A 19,159-nucleotide genomic window follows, 5' to 3' on the forward strand; every position below is an offset into this window, starting at 1 on the left:
TTTTCTAAAAATTGTTTTGGGCATCTTTTGAGTCTGTTTTTGAGGCTTTGCTTTGCAGCTCACAAAATGCACCAAAAGTCACTTAGGAACCTTTAAGGAGTGTTTCTAACCTAGCCATTGACTTGTATTATAAGTATGGAGCACTTCTAAATGAAAAATACCAGAAGATAGATATGCTTATTTCAGTTAACCGCTTGGAATTTTTGGAAACTTGATGTGGTTAAAAGACGCCAAAAGCCCGATCATATGAACAGCAAGTCTTTTTTTACATGGAAATGAATTTGTTCAGTGTTTTCAGCATTTTCAGAGTAATTTTCAGGATGTTTTTGGAATGGACCCACTCCATATCCACCTTATGAAGAGGTCAAAGTCTTAAACTGTACATGGTTCCCATTGATGATGACTCGAAATCAGATTTTTACATTTTTACTGGGACCTAGAATTTTGTTTCTATTTTCTGAGATATTTTCCAGAGGGATAATCACTGATCTTGATCATGGTGCTATAAGAAAAGGAGTGTGAATCTCATCAAATGTTAACGTTTGAGTAGTCGTGACTGAGTGGTTAAGGCGATGGACTTGAAATCCATTGGGTTTTCCCCGCGCATGTTCAAATCCTGCCGACTACGTATATATTCCTAAAGCTTTTTGACTGATTACCTGAGTAGATTAATTTGCGCGTTTCCTTGTCTACCGCCATGACAGTGATATGCAAACACTGGAACGGTTTTCAAGAATCAGACTGATTAGATTTTTGGATGTACATTCCATAAGCCGATCTGGCGCTGCATCTCATGTGCATCATGCCGCTAATCAAAAGAAGCACCGTGAGTGTGGCACCAGGTAAGTGGTGCTTCTCCCGCTTTTGTCTAGCGGCCACAGACCATTGTTGTGGCAGATGTACTGGGACATGCACTTTGATTTGCAACAACCTTGAATTATCTCTTGGATGAAACCTTTTAGCACACAATGAAAAATTTTTAGTGACTTCTGGATGAACAGCTTTCTAACAGTATAAGTTTTGCAAATAATTTTTTTCTTGCTCTTTTTCCAAGTAACAGATCTAGCACTCTTTTTACTAGTCACTTTTTATCAACATTTAAAACTGTCCTTGCTGAGATATCGTGGAACCCTTGGCACACTTGTGGAATAAAAGTTTAGAAGATATTAATTTACCATTGTGTATTAATTGTAGATTTGCACTACAGCTTTAGAGCCTGTTTTCACCATGATTCATGAGTTCAATTGTGCTTTCCAGAACACAAAACTGCAGCCAAGTCTTTTTTGTGTGTGGTTCCATGGTGTAATGGTTAGCACTCTGGACTCTGAATCCAGCGATCTGAGTTCAAATCTCAGTGGAACCTGGGCAGTTTTTCGTACACATGTTTCAATTTTTCCACTGACACTGTGTTCTCCTGTTCCCAAGGTTTAACATAAAAAGAGAAAGTTAAAATCAACATACCAAAAGCCAAAAAAAGATTTCAATGTTCCAAGCATACATGGAGTGATCACTGTGAGTTCTGTGGCCAAAGCTACCTATGAAGCAGGGTTAATGAAACTTAAAACACCACCATTTTTGGTGGTGTTTTTCTAAAAATTGTTTTGGGCATCTTTTGAGTCTGTTTTTGAGGCTTTGCTTTGCAGCTCACAAAATGCACCAAAAGTCACTTAGGAACCTTTAAGGAGTGTTTCTAACCTAGCCATTGACTTGTATTATAAGTATGGAGCACTTCTAAATGAAAAATACCAGAAGATAGATATGCTTATTTCAGTTAACCGCTTGGAATTTTTGGAAACTTGATGTGGTTAAAAGACGCCAAAAGCCCGATCATATGAACAGCAGGTCTTTTTTTACATGGAAATGAATTTGTTCAGTGTTTTCAGCATTTTCAGAGTAATTTTCAGGATGTTTTTGCAATGGACCCACTCCATATCCACCTTATGAAGAGGTCAAAGTCTTAAACTGTAAATGGTTCCCATTGATGATGACTCGAAATCAGATTTTTACATTTTTACTGGGACCTAGAATTTTGTTTCTATTTTCTGAGATATTTTCCAGAGGGATAATCACTGATCTTGATCATGGTGCTATAAGAAAAGGTGTGTGAATCTCATCAAATGTTAATGTCTGAGTAGTCGTGGCCGAGTGGTTAAGGCGATGGACTTGAAATCCATTGGGGTTTCCCCGCGCAGGTTCAAATCCTGCCGACTACGTATATATTCCTAAAGCTTTTTGACTGATTACCTGAGTAGATTAATTTGCGCGTTTCCTTGTCTACCGCCATGACAGTGATATGCAAACTCTGGAACGGTTTTCAAGAATCAGACTGATTAGATTTTTGGATGTACATTCCATAAGCCGATCTGGCGCTGCATCTCATGTGCATCATGCCGCTAATCAAAAGAAGCACCGTGAGTGTGGCACCAGGTAAGTGGTGCTTCTCCCGCTTTTGTCTAGCGGCCACTGACCATTGTTGTGGCAGATGTACTGGGACATGCACTTTGATTTGCAACAACCTTGAATTATCTCTTGGATGAAACCTTTTACCACACAATGAAAAATTTTTAGCGACTTCTGGATGAACAGCTTTCTAACAGTATAAGTTTTGCAAATAATTTTTTTCTTGCTCTTTTTCCAAGTAACAGATCTAGCACTCTTTTTACTAGTCACTTTTTATCAACATTTAAAACTGTCCTTGCTGAGATATCGTGGAACCCTTGGCACACTTGTGGAATAAAAGTTTAGGAGATATTAATTTACCATTGTGTATTAATTGTAGATTTGCACTACAGCTTTAGAGCCTGTTTTCACCATGATTCATGAGTTCAATTGTGCTTTCCAGAACACAAAACTGCAGCCAAGTCTTTTTTGTGTGTGGTTCCATGGTGTAATGGTTAGCACTCTGGACTCTGAATCCAGCGATCTGAGTTCAAATCTCAGTGGAACCTGGGCAGTCCGCCATGTTTCAATTTTTCCACTGACACTGTGTTCTCCTGTTCCCAAGGTTTAACATAAAAAGAGAAAGTTAAAATCAACATACCAAAAGCCAAAAAAAGATTTAAATGTTCCAAGCATACATGGAGTGATCACTGTGAGTTCTGTGGCCAAAGCTACCTATGAAGCAGGGTTAATGAAACTTAAAACACCACCATTTTTGGTGGTGTTTTTCTAAAAATTGTTTTGGGCATCTTTTGAGTCTGTTTTTGAGGCTTTGCTTTGCAGCTCACAAAATGCACCAAAAGTCACTTAGGAACCTTTAAGGAGTGTTTCTAACCTAGCCATTGACTTGTATTATAAGTATGGAGCACTTCTAAATGAAAAATACCAGAAGATAGATATGCTTATTTCAGTTAACCGCTTGGAATTTTTGGAAACTTGATGTGGTTCAAAGACGCCAAAAGCCCGATCATATGAACAGCAAGTCTTTTTTTACATGGAAATGAATTTGTTCAGTGTTTTCAGCATTTTCAGAGTAATTTTCAGGATGTTTTTGGAATGGACCCACTCCATATCCACCTTATGAAGAGGTCAAAGTCTTAAACTGTACATGGTTCCCATTGATGATGACTCGAAATCAGATTTTTACATTTTTACTGGGACCTAGAATTTTGTTTCTATTTTCTGAGATATTTTCCAGAGGGATAATCACTGATCTTGATCATGGTGCTATCAGAAAAGGTGTGTGAATCTCATCAAATGTTAATGTCTGAGTAGTCGTGGCCGAGTGGTTAAGGCGATGGACTTGAAATCCATTGGGGTTTCCCCGCGCAGGTTCAAATCCTGCTTACTACGTATATGTTCCTAAAGCTTTTTGACTGATTATCTGAGTAGATTAATTTGCGCGTTTCCTTGTCTACCCCCATGACAGTGATATGCAAACTCTGGAACGGTTTTCAAGAAACAGACTGATTAGATTTTTGGATGTACATTCCATAAGCCGATCTGGCGCTGCATCTCATGTGCATCATGCCGCTAATCAAAAGAAGCACCGTGAGTGTGGCACCAGGTAAGTGGTGCTTCTCCCGCTTTTGTCTAGCGGCCACAGACCATTGTTGTGGCAGATGTACTGGGACATGCACTTTGATTTGCAACAACCTTGAATTATCTCTTGGATGAAACCTTTTACCACACAATGAAAAATTTTTAGCGACTTCTGGATGAACAGCTTTCTAACAGTATAAGTTTTGCAAATAATTTTTTTCTTGCTCTTTTTCCAAGTAACAGATCTAGCACTCTTTTTACTAGTCACTTTTTATCAACATTTAAAACTGTCCGTGCTGAGATATCGTGGAACCCTTGGCACACTTGTGGAATAAAAGTTTAGAAGATATTAATTTACCATTGTGTATTAATTGTAGATTTGCACTACAGCTTTAGAGCCTGTTTTCACCATGATTCATGAGTTCAATTGTGCTTTCCAGAACACAAAACTGCAGCCAAGTCTTTTTTGTGTGTTGTTCCATGGTGTAATGGTTAGCACTCTGGACTCTGAATCCAGCGATCTGAGTTCAAATCTCAGTGGAACCTGGGCAGTTTTTCGTACACATGTTTCAATTTTTCCACTGACACTGTGTTCTCCTGTTCCCAAGGTTTAACATAAAAAGAGAAAGTTAAAATCAACATGCCAAAAAAAGATTTCAATGTTCCAAGCATACATGGAGTGATCACTGTGAGTTCTGTGGCCAAAGCTACCTATGAAGCAGGGTTAATGAAACTTAAAACACCACCATTTTTGGTGGTGTTTTTCTAAAAATTGTTTTGGGCATCTTTTGAGTCTGTTTTTGAGGCTTTGCTTTGCAGCTCACAAAATGCACCAAAAGTCACTTAGGAACCTTTAAGGAGTGTTTCTAACCTAGCCATTGACTTGTATTATAAGTATGGAGCACTTCTAAATGAAAAATACCAGAAGATAGATATGCTTATTTCAGTTAACCGCTTGGAATTTTTGGAAACTTGATGTGGTTAAAAGACGCCAAAAGCCCGATCATTTGAACAGCAAGTCTTTTTTTACATGGAAATGAATTTGTTCAGTGTTTTCAGCATTTTCAGAGTAATTTTCAGGATGTTTTTGGAATGGACCCACTCCATATCCACCTTATGAAGAGGTCAAAGTCTTAAACTGTACATGGTTCCCATTGATGATGACTCGAAATCAGATTTTTACATTTTTACTGGGACCTAGAATTTTGTTTCTATTTTCTGAGATATTTTCCAGAGGGATAATCACTGATCTTCATCATGGTGCTATCAGAAAAGGTGTGTGAATCTCATCAAATGTTAATGTCTGAGTAGTCGTGGCCGAGTGGTTAAGGCGATGGACTTGAAATCCATTGGGGTTTCCCCGCGCAGGTTCAAATCAAGCTGACTATGTATATGTTCCTTAAGCTTTTTGACTGATTACCTGAGTAGATTAATTTGCGCGTTTCCTTGTCTACCCCCATGACAGTGATATGCAAACTCTGGAACGGTTTTCAAGAATCAGACTGATGAGTTTTTCGGATGTACATTCCATAAGCCGATCTGGTGCTGCATCTCATGTGCATCATGCCGCTAATCAAAAGAAGCACCGTGAGTGTGGCACCAGGTAAGTGGTGCTTCTCCCGCTTTTGTCTAGCGGCCACAGACCATTGTTGTGGCAGATGTACTGGGACATGCACTTTGATTTGCAACAACCTTGAATTATCTCTTGGATGAAACCTTTTACCACACAGTGAAAAATTTTTAGCGACTTCTGGATGAACAGCTTTCTAACAGTATAAGTTTTGCAAATAATTTTTTTCTTGCTCTTTTTCCAAGTAACAGATCCAGCACTCTTTTACTAGTCACTTTTTATCAACATTTAAAACTGTCCATGCTGAGATATCGTGGAACCCTTGGCACACTTGTGGAATAAAAGTTTAGGAGATATTAATTTATCATTGTGTATTAATTGTAGATTTACACTACAGCTTTAGAGCCTGTTTTCACCATGATTCATGAGTCCAATTGTGCTTTCCAGAACACAAAACTGCAGCCAAGTCTTTTTAGTGTGTGGTTCCATGGTGTAATGGTTAGCACTCTGGACTCTGAATCCAGCGATCTGAGTTCAAACATCAGTGGAACCTGGGCAGTTTTTCGTACACATGTTTCAATTTTTCCACTGACACTGTGTTCTCCTGTTCCCAAGGTTTAACATAAAAAGAGAAAGTTAAAATCAACATACCAAAAGCCAAAAAAAGATTTCAATGTTCCAAGCATACATGGAGTGATCACTGTGAGTTCTGTGGCCAAAGCTACCTATGAAGCAGGATTAATGAAACTTAAAACACCACCATTTTTCGTGGTGTTTTTCTAAAAATTGTTTTGAGCATCTTTTGAGTCTGTTTTTGAGGCTTTTCTTTGTAGCTCACAAAATGCACCAAAAGTCACTTAGGAATCATTAAGGAGTGTTTCTAACCTAGCCATTGACTTGTATTATAAGTATGGAGCACTTCTAAATGAAAAATACCAGAAGATAGATATGCTTATTTCAGTTAACCGCTTGGAATTTTTGGAAACTTGATGTGGTTAAAAGACGCCAAAAGCCCGATCATATGAACAGCAAGTCTTTTTTTACATGGAAATGAATTTGTTCAGTGTTTTCAGCATTTTCAGAGTAATTTTCAGGATGTTTTTGGAATGGACCCACTCCATATCCACCTTATGAAGAGGTCAAAGTCTTAAACTGTACATGGTTCCCATTGATGATGACTCGAAATCAGATTTTTACATTTTTACTGGGACCTAGAATTTTGTTTCTATTTTCTGAGATATTTTCCAGAGGGATAATCACTGATCTTGATCATGGTGCTATCAGAAAAGGTGTGTGAATCTCATCAAATGTTAATGTCTGAGTAGTCGTGGCCGAGTGGTTAAGGCGATGGACTTGAAATCCATTGGGGTTTCCCCGCTCAGGTTCAAATCCTGCCGACTACGTATATGTTCCTAAAGCTTTTTGACTGATTACCTGAGTAGATTAATTTGCGCGTTTCCTTGTCTACCCCCATGACAGTGATATGCAAACTCTGGAACGGTTTTCAAGAATCAGACTGATTAGATTTTTGGATGTACATTCCATAAGCCGATCTGGCGCTGCATCTCATGTGCATCATGCCGCTAATCAAAAGAAGCACCGTGAGTGTGGCACCAGGTAAGTGGTGCTTCTCCCGCTTTTGTCTAGCGGCCACAGACCATTGTTGTGGCAGATGTACTGGGACATGCACTTTGATTTGCAACAACCTTGAATTATCTCTTGGATGAAACCTTTTAGCACACAATGAAAAATTTTTAGTGACTTCTGGATGAACAGCTTTCTAACAGTATAAGTTTTGCAAATAATTTTTTTCTTGCTCTTTTTCCAAGTAACAGATCTAGCACTCTTTTTACTAGTCACTTTTTATCAACATTTAAAACTGTCCTTGCTGAGATATCGTGGAACCCTTGGCACACTTGTGGAATAAAAGTTTAGAAGATATTAATTTACCATTGTGTATTAATTGTAGATTTGCACTACAGCTTTAGAGCCTGTTTTCACCATGATTCATGAGTTCAATTGTGCTTTCCAGAACACAAAACTGCAGCCAAGTCTTTTTTGTGTGTGGTTCCATGGTGTAATGGTTAGCACTCTGGACTCTGAATCCAGCGATCTGAGTTCAAATCTCAGTGGAACCTGGGCAGTTTTTCGTACACATGTTTCAATTTTTCTACTGACACTGTGTTCTCCTGTTCCCAAGGTTTAACATAAAAAGAGAAAGTTAAAATCAACATACCAAAAGCCAAAAAAAGATTTAAATGTTCCAAGCATACATGGAGTGATCACTGTGAGTTCTGTGGCCAAAGCTACCTATGAAGCAGGGTTAATGAAACTTAAAACACCACCATTTTTGGTGGTGTTTTTCTAAAAATTGTTTTGGGCATCTTTTGAGTCTGTTTTTGAGGCTTTGCTTTGCAGCTCACAAAAAGCACCAAAAGTCACTTAGGAACCTTTAAGGAGTGTTTCTAACCTAGCCATTGACTTGTATTATAAGTATGGAGCACTTCTAAATGAAAAATACCAGAAGAAAGATATGCTTATTTCAGTTAACCGCTTGGAATTTTTGGAAACTTGATGTGGTTAAAAGACGCCAAAAGCCCGATCATATGAACAGCAGGTCTTTTTTTACATGGAAATGAATTTGTTCAGTGTTTTCAGCATTTTCAGAGTAATTTTCAGGATGTTTTTGCAATGGACCCACTCCATATCCACCTTATGAAGAGGTCAAAGTCTTAAACTGTAAATGGTTCCCATTGATGATGACTCGAAATCAGATTTTTACATTTTTACTGGGACCTAGAATTTTGTTTCTATTTTCTGAGATATTTTCCAGAGGGATAATCACTGATCTTGATCATGGTGCTATAAGAAAAGGTGTGTGAATCTCATCAAATGTTAATGTCTGAGTAGTCGTGGCCGAGTGGTTAAGGCGATGGACTTGAAATCCATTGGGGTTTCCCCGCGCAGGTTCAAATCCTGCCGACTACGTATATATTCCTAAAGCTTTTTGACTGATTACCTGAGTAGATTAATTTGCGCGTTTCCTTGTCTACCGCCATGACAGTGATATGCAAACTCTGGAACGGTTTTCAAGAATCAGACTGATTAGATTTTTGGATGTACATTCCATAAGCCGATCTGGCGCTGCATCTCATGTGCATCATGCCGCTAATCAAAAGAAGCACCGTGAGTGTGGCACCAGGTAAGTGGTGCTTCTCCCGCTTTTGTCTAGCGGAGACAGACCATTGTTGTGGCAGATGTACTGGGACATGCACTTTGATTTGCAACAACCTTGAATTATCTCTTGGATGAAACCTTTTACCACACAATGAAAAATTTTTAGCGACTTCTGGATGAACAGCTTTCTAACAGTATAAGTTTTGCAAATAATTTTTTTCTTGCTCTTTTTCCAAGTAACAGATCTAGCACTCTTTTTACTAGTCACTTTTTATCAACATTTAAAACTGTCCATGCTGAGATATCGTGGAACCCTTGGCACACTTGTGGAATAAAAGTTTAGGAGATATTAATTTACCATTGTGTATTAATTGTAGATTTGCACTACAGCTTTAGAGCCTGTTTTCACCATGATTCATGAGTTCAATTGTGCTTTCCAGAACACAAAACTGCAGCCAAGTCTTTTTTGTGTGTGGTTCCATGGTGTAATGGTTAGCACTCTGGACTCTGAATCCAGCGATCTGAGTTCAAATCTCAGTGGGACCTGGGCAGTCCGCCATGTTTCAATTTTTCCACTGACACTGTGTTCTCCTGTTCCCAAGGTTTAACATAAAAAGAGAAAGTTAAAATCAACATACCAAAAGCCAAAAAAAGATTTAAATGTTCCAAGCATACATGGAGTGATCACTGTGAGTTCTGTGGCCAAAGCTACCTATGAAGCAGGGTTAATGAAACTTAAAACACCACCATTTTTGGTGGTGTTTTTCTAAAAATTGTTTTGGGCATCTTTTGAGTCTGTTTTTGAGGCTTTGCTTTGCAGCTCACAAAATGCACCAAAATTCACTTAGGAACCTTTAAGGAGTGTTTCTAACCTAGCCATTGACTTGTATTATAAGTATGGAGCACTTCTAAATGAAAAATACCAGAAGATAGATATGCTTATTTCAGTTAACCGCTTGGAATTTTTGGAAACTTGATGTGGTTAAAAGACGCCAAAAGCCCGATCATATGAACAGCAAGTCTTTTTTTACATGGAAATGAATTTGTTCAGTGTTTTCAGCATTTTCAGAGTAATTTTCAGGATGTTTTTGGAATGGACCCACTCCATATCCACCTTATGAAGAGGTCAAAGTCTTAAACTGTACATGGTTCCCATTGATGATGACTCGAAATCAGATTTTTACATTTTTACTGGGACCTAGAATTTTGTTTCTATTTTCTGAGATATTTTCCAGAGGGATAATCACTGATCTTGATCATGGTGCTATCAAAAAAGGTGTGTGAATCTCATCAAATGTTAATGTCTGAGTAGTCGTGGCCGAGTGGTTAAGGCGATGGACTTGAAATCCATTGGGTTTTCCCCGCGCATGTTCAAATCCTGCCGACTACGTATATGTTCCTAAAGCTTTTTGACTGATTACCTGAGTAGATTAATTTGCGCGTTTCCTTGTCTACCCCCATGACAGTGATATGCAAACGCTGGAACGGTTTTCAAGAATCAGACTGATTAGATTTTTGGATGTACATTCCATAAGCCGATCTGGTGCTGCATCTCATGTGCATCATGCCGCTAATCAAAAGAAGCACCGTGAGTGTGGCACAAGGTAAGTGGTGCTTCTCCCGCTTTTGTCTAGCGGCCACAGACCATTGTTGTGGCAGATGTACTGGGACATGCACTTTGATTTGCAACAACCTTGAATTATCTCTTGGATGAAACCTTTTACCACACAGGGAAAAATTTTTAGCGACTTCTGGATGAACAGCTTTCTAACAGTATAAGTTTTGCAATTACTTTTTTTCTTGCTCTTTTTCCAAGTAACAGATCCAGCACTCTTTTACTAGTCACTTTTTATCAACATTTAAAACTGTCCATGCTGAGATATCGTGGAACCCTTGGCACACTTGTGGAATAAAAGTTTAGGAGATATTAATTTACCATTGTGTATTAATTGTAGATTTACACTACAGCTTTAGAGCCTGTTTTCACCATGATTCATGAGTTCACTTGTGCTTTCCAGAACACAAAACTGCAGCCAAGTCTTTTTCGTGTGTGGTTCCATGGTGTAATGGTTAGCACTCTGGACTCTGAATCCAGCGATCTGAGTTCAAACATCAGTGGAACCTGGGCAGTTTTTCGTACACATGTTTCAATTTTTCCACTGACACTCTGTTCTCCTGTTCCCAAGGTTTAACATAAAAAGAGAACGTTAAAATCAACATACCAAAAGCCAAAAAAAGCTTTCAATGTTCCAAGCATACATGGAGTCATCACTGTGAGTTCTGTGGCCAAAGCTACCTATGAAGCAGGATTAATGAAACTTAAAACACCACCATTTTTGGTGGTGTTTTTCTAAAAATTGTTTTGAGCATCTTTTGAGTCTGTTTTTGAGGCTTTTCTTTGTAGCTCACAAAATGCCCCAAAAGTCACTTAGGAACCATTAAGGAGTGTTTCTAACCTAGCCATTGACTTGTATTATAAGTATGGAGCACTTCTAAATGAAAAATACCAGAAGATAGATATGCTTATTTCAGTTAACAGCTTGGAATTTTTGGAAACTTGATGTGGTTAAATGACGCCAAAAGCCCGATCATATGAACAGCAAGTTTTTTTTTTACATGGAAATGAATTTGTTCAGTGTTTTCAGCATTTTCAGAGTAATTTTCGGGATGTTTTTGGAATGGACCCACTCCATATCCACCTTATGAAGAGGTCAAAGTCTTAAACTGTACATGGTTCCCATTGATGATGACTTAAAATCAGATTTTTACATTTTTACTGGGACCCAGAATTTTGTTTCTATTTTCTGAGATATTTTCCAGAGGGATAATTACTGATCTTAATCATGGTGCTATAAGAAAAGGTGTGTGAATCTCATCAAATGTTAATGTCTGAGTAGTCGTGGCCGAGTGGTTAAGGCGATGGACTTGAAATCCATTGGGGTCTCCCCACGCAGGTTCAAATCCTGCCGACTACGTATATGTTTCTAAAGCTTTTTGACTGATTACCTGAGTAGATTAATTTGCACGTTTCCTTGTGTACCCCCATGACAGTGATATGCAAACTCTGGAACGGTTTTCAAGAATCAGACTGATTAGATTTTTGGATGTACATTCCATAAGCCGATCTGGTGCTGCATCTCATGTGCATCATGCCGCTAATCAAAAGAAGCACCGTGAGTGTGGCACAAGGTAAGTGGTGCTTCTCCCGCTTTTGTCTAGCGGCCACAGACCATTGTTGTGGCAGATGTACTGTGACATGCACTTTGATTTGCAACAACCTTGAATTATCTCTTGGATGAAACCTTTTACCACACAGAGAAAAATTTTTAGCGACTTCTGGATGAACAGCTTTCTAACAGTATAAGTTTTGCAAATAATTTTTTTCTTGCTCTTTTTCCAAGTAACAGATCTAGCACTCTTTTTACTAGTCACTTTTTATCAACATTTAAAACTGTCCGTGCTGAGATATCGTGGAACCCTTGGCACACTTGTGGAATAAAAGTTTAGAAGATATTAATTTACCATTGTGTATTAATTGTAGATTTGCACTACAGCTTTAGAGCCTGTTTTCACCATGATTCATGAGTTCAATTGTGCTTTCCAGAACACAAAACTGCAGCCAAGTCTTTTTTGTGTGTTGTTCCATGGTGTAATGGTTAGCACTCTGGACTCTGAATCCAGCGATCTGAGTTCAAATCTCAGTGGAACCTGGGCAGTTTTTCGTACACATGTTTCAATTTTTCCACTGACACTGTGTTCTCCTGTTCCCAAGGTTTAACATAAAAAGAGAAAGTTAAAATCAACGTGCCAAAAAAAGATTTCAATGTTCCAAGCATACATGGAGTGATCACTGTGAGTTCTGTGGCCAAAGCTACCTATGAAGCAGGGTTAATGAAACTTAAAACACCACCATTTTTGGTGGTGTTTTTCTAAAAATTGTTTTGGGCATCTTTTGAGTCTGTTTTTGAGGCTTTGCTTTGCAGCTCACAAAATGCACCAAAATTCACTTAGGAACCTTTAAGGAGTGTTTCTAACCTAGCCATTGACTTGTATTATAAGTATGGAGCACTTCTAAATGAAAAATACCAGAAGATAGATATGCTTATTTCAGTTAACCGCTTGGAATTTTTGGAAACTTGATGTGGTTAAAAGACGCCAAAAGCCCGATCATATGAACAGCAAGTCTTTTTTTACATGGAAATGAATTTGTTCAGTGTTTTCAGCATTTTCAGAGTAATTTTCAGGATGTTTTTGGAATGGACCCACTCCATATCCACCTTATGAAGAGGTCAAAGTCTTAAACTGTACATGGTTCCCATTGATGATGACTCGAAATCAGATTTTTACATTTTTACTGGGACCTAGAATTTTGTTTCTATTTTCTGAGATATTTTCCAGAGGGATAATCACTGATCTTGATCATGGTGCTATCAAAAAAGGTGTGTGAATCTCATCAAATGTTAATGTCTGAGTAGTCGTGGCCGAGTGGTTAAGGCGATGGACTTGAAATCCATTGGGTTTTCCCCGCGCATGTTCAAATCCTGCCGACTACGTATATGTTCCTAAAGCTTTTTGACTGATTACCTGAGTAGATTAATTTGCGCGTTTCCTTGTCTACCCCCATGACAGTGATATGCAAACTCTGGAACGGTTTTCAAGAATCAGACTGATTAGATTTTTGGATGTACATTCCATAAGCCGATCTGGTGCTGCATCTCATGTGCATCATGCCGCTAATCAAAAGAAGCACCGTGAGTGTGGCACAAGGTAAGTGGTGCTTCTCCCGCTTTTGTCTAGCGGCCACAGACCATTGTTGTGGCAGATGTACTGGGACATGCACTTTGATTTGCAACAACCTTGAATTATCTCTTGGATGAAACCTTTTACCACACAGTGAAAAATTTTTAGCGACTTCTGGATGAACAGCTTTCTAACAGTATAAGTTTTGCAAATAATTTTTTTCTTGCTCTTTTTCCAAGTAACAGATCCAGCACTCTTTTACTAGTCACTTTTTATCAACATTTAAAACTGTCCATGCTGAGATATCGTGGAACCCTTGGCACACTTGTGGAATAAAAGTTTAGGAGATATTAATTTACCATTGTGTATTAATTGTAGATTTACACTACAGCTTTAGAGCCTGTTTTCACCATGATTCATGAGTCCAATTGTGCTTTCCAGAACACAAAACTGCAGCCAAGTCTTTTTAGTGTGTGGTTCCATGGTGTAATGGTTAGCACTCTGGACTCTGAATCCAGCGATCTGAGTTCAAACATCAGTGGAACCTGGGCAGTTTTTCATACACATGTTTCAATTTTTTCACTGTGTTCTCCTGTTCCCAAGGTTTAACATAAAAAGAGAAAGTTAAAATCAACATACCAAAAGCCAAAAAAAGATTTTAATCTTCCAAGCATACATGGAGTGATCACTGTGAGTTCTGTGGCCAAAGCTACCTATGAAGCAGGATTAATGAAACTTAAAACACCACCATTTTTGGTGGTGTTTTTCTAAAAATTGTTTTGGGCATCTTTTGAGTCTGTTTTTGAGGCTTTTCTTTACAGCTCACAAAATGCACCAAAAGTCACTTAGGAACCTATAAGGAGTGTTTCTAACCTAGCCATTGACTTGTATTATAAGTATGGAGCACTTCTAAATGAAAAATACCAGAAGATAGATATGCTTATTTCAGTTAACCGCTTGGAATTTTTGGAAACTTGATGTGGTTAAAAGACGCCAAAAGCCCGATCATATGAACAGCAAGTCTTTTTTTACATGGAAATGAATTTGTTCAGTGTTTTCAGCATTTTCAGAGTAATTTTCAGGATGTTTTTGGAATGGACCCACTCCATATCCACCTTATGAAGAGGTCAAAGTCTTAAACTGTACATGGTTCCCACTGATGATGACTCGAAATCTGATTTTTACATTTTTACTGGGACCTAGAATTTTGTTTCTATTTACTGAGATATTTTCCAGAGGGATAATCACTGATCTTGATCATGGTGCTATAAGAAAAGGTGTGTGAATCTCATCAAATGTTTAAGTCAGAGTAGTCGTGGCCGAGTGGTTAAGGCGATGGACTTGAAATCCATTGGGGTTTCCCCGCGCAGGTTCAAATCCTGCCGACTACGTATATGTTCCTAAATCTTTTTGACTGATTACCTGAGTAGATTAATTTGCGCGTTTCCTTGTCTACCGCCATGACAGTGATATGCAAACTCTGGAACGGTTTTCAAGAATCAGACTGATTAGATTTTTGGATGTACATTCCATAAGCCGATCTGGTGCTGCATCTCATGTGCATCATGCCGCTAATCAAAAGAAGCACCGTGACTGTGGCACCAGGTAAGTGGTGCTTCTCCCGCTTTTGTCTAGCGGCCACAGACCATTGTTGTGGCAGATGTACTGGGACATGCACTTTGGTTTGCAACAACCTTGAATTATCTCTTGGATGAAACCTTTTACCACACAATGAAAAATTTTTAGCGACTTTTGGATGAACAGCTTTCTAACAGTATAAGTTTTGCAAATAATTTTTTTCTTGCTCTTTTTCCAAGTAACAGATCTAGCACTCTTTTTACTAGTCACTTTTTATCAACATTTAAAACTGTCCTTGCTGAGATATCGTGGAACCCTTGGCACACTTGTGGAATAAAAGTTTAGGAGATATTAATTTACCATTGTGTATTAATTGTAGATTTGCACTACAGCTTTAGAGCCTGTTTTCACCATGATTCATGAGTTCAATTGTGCTTTCCAGAACACAAAACTGCAGCCAAGTCTTTTTTGTGTGTGGTTCCATGGTGTAATGGTTAGCACTCTAGACTCTGAATCCAGCGATCTGAGTTCAAATCTCAGTGGAACTTGGGCAGTTTTTCGTACACATGTTTCAATTTTTCCACTGACACTGTGTTCTCCTGTTCCCAAGGTTTAACATAAAAAGAGAAAGTTAAAATCAACATACCAAAAGCCAAAAAAAGATTTCAATGTTCCAAGCATACATGGAGTGATCACTGTGAGTTCTGTGGCCAAAGCTACCTATGAAGCAGGATTAATGAAACTTAAAACACCACCATTTTTGGTGGTGTTTTTCTAAAAATTGTTTTGGGCATCTTTTGAGTCTGTTTTTGAGGCTTTTCTTTACAGCTCACAAAATGCACCAAAAGTCACTTAGGAACCATTAAGGAGTGTTTCTAACCTAGCCATTGACTTGTATTATAAGTATGGAGCACTTCTAAATGAAAAATACCAGAAGATAGATATGCTTATTTCAGTTAACCGCTTGGAATTTTTGAAACTTGATGTGGTTAAAAGACGCCAAAAGCCCGATCATATGAACAGCAAGTCTTTTTTTACATGGAAATAAATTTGTTCAGTGTTTTCAGCATTTTCAGAGTAATTTTCAGGAGGTTTTTGGAATGGACCCACTCCATATCCACCTTATGAAGAGGTCAAAGTCTTAAACTGTACATGGTTCCCATTGATGATGACTCGAAATCAGATTTTTACATTTTTACTGGGACCTAGAATTTTGTTTCTATTTTCTGAGATATTTTCCAGAGGGATAATCACTGATCTTGATCATGGTGCTATAAGAAAAGGTGTGTAAATTTCATCAAATGTTTAAGTCAGAGTAGTCGTGGCCGAGTGGTTAAGGCGATGGACTTGAAATCCATTGGGGTTTCCCCGCGCAGGTTCAAATCCTGCCGACTACGTATATGTTCCTAAATCTTTTTGACTGATTACCTGAGTAGATTAATTTGCGCGTTTCCTTGTCTACCCCCATGACAGTGATATGCAAACTCTGGAACGGTTTTCAAGAATCAGACTGATTAGATTTTTGGATGTACATTCCATAAGCCGATCTGGTGCTGCATCTCATGTGCATCATGCCGCTAATCAAAAGAAGCACCGTGAGTGTGGCACCAGGTAAGTGGTGCTTCTCCCGCTTTTGTCTAGCGGCCACAGACCATTGTTGTGGCAGATGTACTGGGACATGCACTTTGATTTGCAACAACCTTGAATTATCTCTTGGATGAAACCTTTTACCACACAGTGAAAAATTTTTAGCGACTTCTGGATGAACAGCTTTCTAACAGTATAAGTTTTGCAATTAATTTTTTTCTTGCTCTTTTTCCAAGTAACAGATCCAGCACTCTTTTACTAGTCACTTTTTATCAACATTTAAAACTGTCCATGCTGAGATATCGTGGAACCCTTGGCACACTTGTGGAATAAAAGTTTAGAAGATATTAATTTACCATTGTGTATTAATTGTAGATTTGCACTACAGCTTTAGAGCCTGTTTTCACCATGATTCATGAGTTCAATTGTGCTTTCCAGAACACAAAACTGCAGCCAAGTCTTTTTTGTGTGTGGTTCCATGGTGTAATGGTTAGCACTCTGGACTCTGAATCCAGCTATCTGAATTCAAATCTCAGTGGAACCTGGGCAGTTTTTCGTACACATGTTTCAATTTTTCCACTGACACTGTGTTCTCCTGTTCCCAAGGTTTAACATAAAAAGAGAAAGTTAAAATCAAAAGCCAAAAAAAGATTTCAATGTTCCAAGCATACATGGAGTGATCACTGTGAGTTCTGTGGTCAAAGCTACCTATGAAGCAGGGTTAATGAAACTTAAAACACCACCATTTTTGGTGGTGTTTTTCTAAAAATTGTTTTGGGCATCTTTTGAGTCTGTTTTTGAGGCTTTGCTTTGCAGCTCACAAAATGCACCAAAAGTCACTTAGGAACCTTTAAGGAGTGTTTCTAACCTAGCCATTGACTTGTATTATAAGTATGGAGCACTTCTAAATGAAAAATACCAGAAGATAGATATGCTTATTTCAGTTAACCGCTTGGAATATTTGGAAACTTGATGTGGTTAAAAGACGCCAAAAGCCCGATCATATGAACAGCAAGTCTTTTTTTACATGGAAATGAATTTGTTCAGTGTTTTCAGCATTTTCAGAGTAATTTTCAGGATGTTTTTGGAATGGACCCACTCCATATCCACCTTATGAAGAGGTCAAAGTCTTAAACTGTACATGGTTCCCATTGATGATGACTCGAAATCAGATTTTTACATTTTTACTGGGACCTAGAATTTTGTTTCTATTTTCTGAGATATTTTCCAGAGGTATAATCACTGATCTTGATCATGGTGCTATCAGAAAAGGTGTGTGAATCTCATCAAATGTTAACGTCTGAGTAGTCGTGGCCGAGTGGTTAAGGCGATGGACTTGAAATCCATTGGGGTTTCCCCGCGCAGGTTCAAATCCTGCTGACTACGTATATGTTCCTAAAGCTTTTTGACTGATTACCTGAGTAGATTAATTTGCGCGTTTCCTTGTCTACCCCCATGACAGTGATATGCAAACTCTGGAACGGTTTTCAAGAATCAGACTGATTAGTTTTTTGGATGTACATTCCATAAGCCGATCTGGTGCTGCATCTCATGTGCATCATGCCGCTAATCAAAAGAAGCACCGTGAGTGTGGCACCAGGTAAGTGGTGCTTCTCCCGCTTTTGTCTAGCGGCCACAGACCATTGTTGTGGCAGATGTACTGGGACATGCACTTTGATTTGCAACAACCTTGAATTATCTCTTGGATGAAACCTTTTACCACACAGTGAAAAATTTTTAGCGACTTCTGGATGAACAGCTTTCTAACAGTATAAGTTTTGCAATTAATTTTTTTCTTGCTCTTTTTCCAAGTAACAGATACAGCACTCTTTTACTAGTCACTTTTTATCAACATTTAAAACTGTCCTTGCTGAGATATCGTGGAACCCTTGGCACACTTGCGGAATAAAAGTTTAGGAGATATTAATTTACCATTGTGTATTAATTGTAGATTTGCACTACAGCTTTAGAGCCTGTTTTCACAATGATTCATGAGTTCAATTGTGCTTTCCAGAACACAAAACTGCAGCCAAGTCTTTTTTGTGTGTGGTTCCATGGTGTAATGGTTAGCACTCTGGACTCTGAATCCAGCGATCTGAGTTCAAATCTCAGTAGAACCTGGGCAGTTTTTCGTACGCATGTTTCAATTTTTCCACTGACACTGTGTTCTCCTGTTCCCAAGGTTTAACATAAAAAGAGAAAGTTAAAATCAACATACCAAAAGCCAAAAAAAGATTTCAATGTTCCAAGCATACATGGAGTGATCACTGTGAATTCTGTGGCCAAAGCTACCTATGAAGCAGGGTTAATGAAACTTAAAACACCACCATTTTTGGTGGTGTTTTTCTAAAAATTGTTTTGGGCATCTTTTGAGTCTGTTTTTGAGGCTTTGCTTTGCAGCTCACAAAATGCACCAAAAGTCACTTAGGAACCTTTAAGGAGTGTTTCTAACCTAGCCATTGACTTGTATTATAAGTATGGAGCACTTCTAAATGAAAAATACCAGAAGATAGATATGCTTATTTC

At 38.4% G+C, this 19,159-nt stretch overlaps 15 non-coding genes across 15 annotated transcripts; all 15 read left to right on the forward strand.

Annotated features, from left to right (window-relative positions):
- Positions 1 to 1,291: 1,291 nt before the first annotated feature.
- Positions 1,292 to 1,363, forward strand: TRNAQ-CUG (transfer RNA glutamine (anticodon CUG)). Its single transcript has one exon. It is a non-coding gene; the product is annotated as a tRNA-Gln (tRNA).
- Positions 1,364 to 2,131: 768 nt separating this feature from the next.
- Positions 2,132 to 2,213, forward strand: TRNAS-UGA (transfer RNA serine (anticodon UGA)). Its single transcript has one exon. It is a non-coding gene; the product is annotated as a tRNA-Ser (tRNA).
- A 663-nt stretch (positions 2,214 to 2,876) lies between these two features.
- TRNAQ-CUG (transfer RNA glutamine (anticodon CUG)) lies at positions 2,877 to 2,948 on the forward strand. Its single transcript has one exon. It is a non-coding gene; the product is annotated as a tRNA-Gln (tRNA).
- Positions 2,949 to 3,710: 762 nt separating this feature from the next.
- On the forward strand, positions 3,711 to 3,792 carry TRNAS-UGA (transfer RNA serine (anticodon UGA)). Its single transcript has one exon. It is a non-coding gene; the product is annotated as a tRNA-Ser (tRNA).
- Positions 3,793 to 6,872: 3,080 nt separating this feature from the next.
- On the forward strand, positions 6,873 to 6,954 carry TRNAS-UGA (transfer RNA serine (anticodon UGA)). The gene has a single exon. It is a non-coding gene; the product is annotated as a tRNA-Ser (tRNA).
- A 663-nt stretch (positions 6,955 to 7,617) lies between these two features.
- TRNAQ-CUG (transfer RNA glutamine (anticodon CUG)) lies at positions 7,618 to 7,689 on the forward strand. Its single transcript has one exon. It is a non-coding gene; the product is annotated as a tRNA-Gln (tRNA).
- A 768-nt stretch (positions 7,690 to 8,457) lies between these two features.
- On the forward strand, positions 8,458 to 8,539 carry TRNAS-UGA (transfer RNA serine (anticodon UGA)). The gene has a single exon. It is a non-coding gene; the product is annotated as a tRNA-Ser (tRNA).
- Positions 8,540 to 9,202: 663 nt separating this feature from the next.
- TRNAQ-CUG (transfer RNA glutamine (anticodon CUG)) lies at positions 9,203 to 9,274 on the forward strand. The gene has a single exon. It is a non-coding gene; the product is annotated as a tRNA-Gln (tRNA).
- A 762-nt stretch (positions 9,275 to 10,036) lies between these two features.
- On the forward strand, positions 10,037 to 10,118 carry TRNAS-UGA (transfer RNA serine (anticodon UGA)). The gene has a single exon. It is a non-coding gene; the product is annotated as a tRNA-Ser (tRNA).
- A 1,503-nt stretch (positions 10,119 to 11,621) lies between these two features.
- TRNAS-UGA (transfer RNA serine (anticodon UGA)) lies at positions 11,622 to 11,703 on the forward strand. The gene has a single exon. It is a non-coding gene; the product is annotated as a tRNA-Ser (tRNA).
- Positions 11,704 to 13,199: 1,496 nt separating this feature from the next.
- Positions 13,200 to 13,281, forward strand: TRNAS-UGA (transfer RNA serine (anticodon UGA)). The gene has a single exon. It is a non-coding gene; the product is annotated as a tRNA-Ser (tRNA).
- A 1,496-nt stretch (positions 13,282 to 14,777) lies between these two features.
- On the forward strand, positions 14,778 to 14,859 carry TRNAS-UGA (transfer RNA serine (anticodon UGA)). The gene has a single exon. It is a non-coding gene; the product is annotated as a tRNA-Ser (tRNA).
- A 1,502-nt stretch (positions 14,860 to 16,361) lies between these two features.
- Positions 16,362 to 16,443, forward strand: TRNAS-UGA (transfer RNA serine (anticodon UGA)). The gene has a single exon. It is a non-coding gene; the product is annotated as a tRNA-Ser (tRNA).
- Positions 16,444 to 17,937: 1,494 nt separating this feature from the next.
- On the forward strand, positions 17,938 to 18,019 carry TRNAS-UGA (transfer RNA serine (anticodon UGA)). The gene has a single exon. It is a non-coding gene; the product is annotated as a tRNA-Ser (tRNA).
- A 662-nt stretch (positions 18,020 to 18,681) lies between these two features.
- TRNAQ-CUG (transfer RNA glutamine (anticodon CUG)) lies at positions 18,682 to 18,753 on the forward strand. Its single transcript has one exon. It is a non-coding gene; the product is annotated as a tRNA-Gln (tRNA).
- The last annotated feature ends 406 nt before the right edge of the window (positions 18,754 to 19,159 follow it).

This window comes from Ranitomeya imitator, chromosome 9, assembly GCF_032444005.1.
Source record: "Ranitomeya imitator isolate aRanImi1 chromosome 9, aRanImi1.pri, whole genome shotgun sequence".
Taxonomy (NCBI): domain Eukaryota; kingdom Metazoa; phylum Chordata; class Amphibia; order Anura; family Dendrobatidae; genus Ranitomeya; species Ranitomeya imitator.